Genomic DNA, 6,944 nt, shown 5'->3' on the forward strand with positions numbered 1-6,944 from the left:
CTCACGCTTGCCCAAAGTCTCTACCGTGACCCACTGCAGCAGCCTGTGATATCTCCCCGTGCCTGACATGCTCCTCTGAGCGTCCTCCAGCCCAGAATACACAGGCTATACAGACAAGCCACAGGAAGGCGAGGTGACTCTTGACAAGAGGGTCAGCCAGACTAAGGCTTTACAGGCACTGAAAGAGGCCCAAGCCTGGAACTTAACTAGGTCTTGATGGGTGGACAAGGGCAGGGGCTCAGTTAGTGGTATCTCAGGCTAGGTCGGAAGGAGAGAGGGAGAGCTTGAGAAATGCTTAGAAGTAAAGATGATCACAGTGTTTCACTTCATTTTATTTATTTTTTTGTTGTTAATCCTCATCCAAACCCAAAGATATTTTTCCATTGCTTTTTTTTTTTTTTTTAGAGAGAGAGAGAGTAGAAGGGAGGGAAGGAGAGAAACATCAATGTGAGAGAGACATATCAATTGGTTGCTCCTCTAGGTGCCCCAACCAGGGCTGGGGATGGAACCTGCAACCCAGGTACGTACCCTTGACCAGGAATCGAACCTTCAGCCCCTTGGTGGGTAGGCGGATACTCTAACCATTGAGACACACCAGCCAGGGCTATCACTGTGTGTTTTTCAAGCTGGGCGGAAGCCCATTGGAAAGGTGGCAGGGCTAGGGGCTGAGTGAAATGGTGGGGAAATTTGGGAAGAAAAGTTGAGGCCAGTCTGTGAAGGTGGGGAGTTTGGGCTCCATTCAGAGAGTAATGAGTAAGAGGAACGCGTCATTTTTATCACCCAAATTAGGACTTTTGAGAGTAAAAGGAGGCACCATTAATAATTATGCTGGGACAGCAGATATACTAGTAAATGAACACAGTCCCAGGCAAACCTGAGCATCTGGCCACCTGAGTACGAATAGGCATTTAAAGTTTTGATTTGGCGGGGTAGGGGAGTGGCATGATCAGAGGGGCTTCGGGAGTCATAACCATGTGGCGAAGGGATGGATGGGGAGGGGAAGGGAAGAGCAGTTAGCACGCTATTGCAATGTATAGGCAAGAGGTGATGGAGAACGGAATCAGGGCATGGGAGATGGGAAGGGAGAAGGCGATTGCGAGAAGAATGGGACTAGGTGAAAGTGCAATGCCGGATGTTGAGGCTGGAGAAGCAGGACCGGTGACACAGAAACCTCCATAACTCCACAACGCTGCCATAGAGGCCCAGACAGTGCACTTCCCCTTCCTCACCCTTCCCCTCGCCAAGCTCAAGAGCTTCTAACCACATGGACAAGACCTCCACTTCCTGTAAGAAACTCAAATCAGAGACCAACTATGTCCCCAAGGGTAGAAAAAAATCATGGGTGCCCTGCTGGTAGAACTCCACGTGGTCTAAGGCTGCCAATCTGGAGGGTCAGTTGCCCATTGTGTGGCACTCTGTCCAGCAGGGTCACTGCATCGTGTAGCTCCAGCGACACCATCCACACCAAAGTCCCACTGGCCCACAATTTGGGGTGGCCTTGGCACAGGCAATATAAGGGAGGCACTGACCTGGCAGACGAGGGGCTTCTGTTTTATCCCTAAATCAAGTCTCTCTCATACGTTACTTTGGCCCTGGATTGTCCCATCCATAATATGAGGATAATCATGCTTTAGAAAAGAAAGTAGGGAATCTAATACATGACCCCAAACGATTTCCTGCACTAAGCACACTTTCTCTCAGAAAACATCACTATCTTGCCTGGAAGGTGTGGCTCGGTTGGTTGGAGCATCATCATGAGCACCGAAGGATTATGGGTTCGAGTCCTGGTCAGGGCACATATCCAGAGTGTGAGTTTGATTCCTGGTTGGGGCGCATAGGGGAGCCAACCAAGTGATGTTTCTCTCTCACATTAATGTCTCTCTCTCTCTCTCTCTCTCTCTCTCTCTCTCTCTCTCTCTCTCCTGCAAATCTATAAAAATACATATCCCCAGGTGAGGATTGGGATTATTTTTTAAATCACTATCTTCACCCATTGGGGCAGGGAAGGTTGGGTGAGGGTTCTGCATTCACACTCCCATGTCAGACAGAGGCCGAGATGATTGCACACCAACTATATCTCAAACAGAGCCTTTCTGCGAAGCTTCTCCATGAGATCCTCAGGTGGAAGCATGGACCCAGGAGCCATCAGGGAGCTTCTAGTGGCTCCCACACATGGCTCCCACTCAGAACAATCACTGCACCACACAACAGGGGTCCCTGTCTCTTCTGCAGCTTAGCAGACTTCAGCCCTAAGTGCCAAGTAGGGATGCACCTCCAAATGTTAGCAAGTCCAGGAGGCAGGCAACACCCGTGGGGTGGCCACAGGGCACCTCCCTGGGATCAGCAGACCCTCTGATGCCAGAAAATCTTGAAGAGAGGATCAGGAAGGGAGAGGAGAGGGGGAGAAATGCCTTTCACTTGTGCAAGACTAAAGAGAATTCGCTCACATCCCCTATGCCAAGCTCTCTCTCCTCTCTTTCAAGGAATCTCTAATGCAATTCGCCCGTAACTGGGCACAGCATCGTCTGCCCCTGGAGTACAAAATCGTGGGCACAGAGCAGTGGAGATATTTAAGCCTCCTGATGGCACACAGATCCCAACGAGGAACCAGAGATGGCACCAAATGGGAAGCAAACTCTTAGATGAAAATTGTCATTCAAAGTGTGCTGGACAGTGTGGAAAGCAGGACGGGGCCTGGAGAGAAGGTATATGGAACACTGTCACAATGCAGGTTTCAGCCAATCCCACAGGGAGCTTTAGAACTGGGACAACCCAAATTGGGGCGAGGGTCCAGGCATTTATATTCCCATCTCAACCAGTCACGGATGTGGGCTGCTCCCGGGAAGGGGCTGAACTCTGGGCGAGGCAGCTCTCCTCCGCCAAGGGCAGGTCTCACACAGGAGGATACTCAGCTGAGAGCTGTTGGCCACCATGCACAGCAGCTGTGGAAAGAGCACTTCCGTCCTGGGAAGAGAGAAGACAAATAAACAGCAAGCCAGGGAATCAGGACCCGCCCGTCGTGCGGTTCAGATTCACTTGTTTATCTAATACATCCTAGGAAACGGCCCCAGGATCTAAACAGCCCCCTCTACTCAGGAAATTTGCAAAAGGAACATTAGTGGGGTGAACTACTTCCCCTTTCCCCCAACTGCTGCAATGGTCATGAGACTGTGATGTTGTGATTGTCAACCAGTGATCATTGTTGCCAATTCAATGCCAACAAGAACCCCCAATTTAATGGAATATTCTTCCTCCAAGAACCAGGACTTCCAAACCCCCTGAGCCCTGAGTTGTGGGGACAGGAAACACCAATTCCCCCAACTGGGTTGCTGGGAGTGATGGTAAGTGGGGTGACTCTTACTTCCATCTCTTGATACTTGGATCCATGGATTCTGCCGACTGGGGCTCCAGCATCATGTAATAATTGATTTGAGATATATATGGAATCCTAGAGGATGGTACTCTGTCCTTGCAAGATGTTTTTTCCAAGTTGGTGCCTCTGCTGTGCCTTCAACAGGCCATTTCTTTCTATCGGGCCAAAGCTTCTGGATAATGTAGTTACCTGGTAGGGTCGGTGGATGCCATGGCCATATGTCCGGTGCTGACCCTCGTTTTCTGTAAAGGATGTCTCTTGGTCTACTGTGTGCGGTAGGGTCTCATACCAATGGATAAGCCTCAGGCAATGGTGCTGGCTGAGGTAGGGGGCACAAAAATGACCAACCTGGAAAACATGTTCATTCCAGTTACCATCAATTACTGTCCTTTTCAGATTAGAAACGATGCAATGTAATCAAATGTGTATTTGCCACCAAATAGCTGGTCATTCTTCTTGATGGATTAATGCCATAACAGGGACTCAAGTTTGGCCTTTGTTGCTGGCAGGGTGGACATGCAACTACCTTGGCCTTGATGAGTGGAACCCATGCTACAGGGCCCATGTATAGACTGATCCCTTGCTCCACAGCTACTCTGCTCCCGTGTTCACTCCCCAGACCACAGGGGCCAATGTCAACCGGCTGCATTATTCTGTTTGCTTGGCCATTCACTACCTCGCTTGTCCTCCAAATTCTCTGTTGGACATTACACAGAGGTCTTCATGCTGTGTCTTGTCCCGTAGGTCCATCCACATGCTCCTCTCCTGGACCCCATTTCCCCCCAATCAATCCCTCCCCTTCCTGACCAACCATCCAGACCATTCACCACCCTTTATACATATTCTAACCACAGGCCAGCCGAGCTCTTTCTCTCTGCAAGTAGATGACCAGTAACCCTGCCCAAAGCTCTGCTCCCTCTTCACTCCTGTCTTCCAAGGCTAACTCTGAGCTGAGCTGTAGGACAGCGGCTGTCATGTTGGGCTTGTATCTACGTGCTGACCGGAACCATCTCTGAACCAAGCTCAGCCTTTTACTTCCTCCATCAGCTGATCATAGGCGACTTCTCAGGCAGCCCTGGGTGTGAACTGAGGGGAAGGCATAGCAGTTGGACATCATGGGGGTCTTGGCGGCCTGCTCACATGGCTTCCTGTGGCCTCCAGCCCTGCTAGTGCCCAGTCCCAATGCATCGCTTTAGTCTCACGATGGACTGCTGCCGGGTCCGCCTGGCATTAGAGCTTCGTGGCTTTGACTGAACCCCGCTCATAATGGGCTGCAGAGTGGATGGGGTTCCAGGCAGAATCCACGAACAGAAGGCAGGCCTGGGCCTGAGCCCTGGCTTGTTCTGCAGCTAGCTTGGACAGACGGCTTCTGATTAGTTCTGCAGTAAAATCACCAGCGACATGTCTAAAAGCACAGATTCTCAGCTATCTACCCCAAAGTTCAATGTATCAGAATGGGCCCGGGGCCGAGGGAGCCCTATGCTATCTCCTAGACTGGCTCCAGCTCTGGTTTGCCCTGGATTGGCTGTGTATTCTTAGGCAAATCGCTTACTCTCACTGGTGAAGTGAGGATGAAGATGCCTGCCTCCAGAGGATTATGTGAAATGAGGGGCAAATGGCACTGTGACAAACGCGTGGAGTGTCTTCCGCTTAGTTAGAAAGCATGTGTGCTCAGAGGCAGCTCTCACTTTTACAAGCATTGTCCTTTGTTCCCAGTGAGGAAGGCATTTAGCTTCTCTCAGCCTCCGTTCTTTCATCTTTATAATGAGCATCATAAAAGCACTTATCTCAGAGGTTGGTCAGGAGGATTGAATTAGATAACACCTGGAAATTTGTAGCATCAACAAAAGCGGCCAACATTATTTATTGGATATTTACTGCTTGCCAGTTGCAATGCAAATGGGTTTTTAGACTGGTTCTTCCCAGAGTTCCAAGCAACTTTGCAAGTCCCAGCTGGTTCTCCTTCGTAGAAGGGAGAAGAGAGACCCCGGGCATGAGAGAGCACAATACAGTAGAAGGTTCAGGGGCAGGTCAGGGCACCTGGGCACTGGGACTCCTAGGCCTTTAATACCCTTCATGGCCTTAAGGATTTCATTTCTGTCCTTGGGCCTCATTTTTCTTTTCTTTTTTTAGAAAGTTTCTCTTTAAGAAAAAAAATATATATATATATGTATGTGTGTTTTTTTTTATATTTTATTGATCAAAATGTCTCAGCCATTCAATATGCTCATATTCCCCGGGGCTGGTGTGCTCTGCTGGTTGAGCATCAACCTATGAACCAGGAGGTGAAAGTATGATGCAGGGTCAGGGCAGATGCCCTGGTGGCCGCCACCATCCCCAATGTGGGACATGCAGGAGGCACATGAATGGTTATCATCACTAATGTTTCTGTCTCTCCCTCTCTTCTTCTCTGAAACCAATGCACATGTATTTAGACGCAAGAATAAATGTGTCACATTATGCACATTAATGTCTCTCTAAAAAATTTATCCTAAGAAAATAATCACATTTCCTAACAATATACACATGGAAGGATTTTTGAAGCAGTTTTACTGCACTCAAGGTATTAAGACAAGTACAAATAACCTTGTAATTAAGATGCTGGTTTTTTAATTGATTTTTTTTTAAGAGAGAAGAAGGGAGAGGGAGAGAGATAGAAATATCAATGAGAAACATCAATTGGCTGCCTCCTGCATGCCCTCTACTGAGGATGGAGCCCAAAACCCTGGACATGTGCCTTGACTAGGAATTGAACCGGTGACCTCCTGATGCACTGGCCGGCACTCAATCAACTGAGCTACACTGGCCTGGCTCATTTATTTATTTATTTATTAAGTCTGAGGAAGGAGTGGATGGAATACATCTCTTTAGTATGGTCTCAGAAGAAATCCGAATCTAACTGTAAAACAAAGCCTGGCGTCTGGATTCACAGGTTGCACTCGCCCTGGGCCATTCCTATCCCTGGGGACCAAGTAAGAAGCCAGGGGATCTGTTTCCACCACAGGAGACTCATTTCCTGCCCCATCAGAGCTATTCCTGACCACAGACTTCCTACGCGCCAGCAACAGAGACTGTGCATTGAATCAGCTTTAGATAAGAGTTGGCTGGGCGGTCACCAAGAGAGAGATCAGAGAAAGACACTGAAGAGCACCCACTCCCTGCAGAAGGCAGCTGAGCTGGACAGAACAGCTGCCCAACTGCACCACATGGTCGGTAAGTTTGGGTTAACAGTTCACATGAAGTTCGTAGGCAGCAGAAAGCTGAAGTCGAAAACCAGCGGGAGGACTGAAAAATGAAAACAACAGACAAATTGGCAGGCATCACCGAAACTTGGTCCAGCTGTGGCTCCGGCATCACCCACAGGCTGTCGTTCCTGAAACACACCAGCCACATTTCTCTGAGGCCCTGAGCACTCAAAACATCTGATCCCTGCCCCTTTACCTGGGACCTCTGCCCTCCAGCTGACATTTCTCATGGTTCCTTTTCCATAATCCAGCCATTCCTGGAATACCATCCCCAATGTAATATATCTCTATTTGGAAGCGTGAGGCAGTTTTGAGGTTGGGGGGCG

The sequence above is a fragment of the Myotis davidii genome, unplaced genomic scaffold (assembly GCF_000327345.1).
Source record: "Myotis davidii unplaced genomic scaffold, ASM32734v1 scaffold699, whole genome shotgun sequence".
In the NCBI taxonomy this organism is placed as follows: domain Eukaryota; kingdom Metazoa; phylum Chordata; class Mammalia; order Chiroptera; family Vespertilionidae; genus Myotis; species Myotis davidii.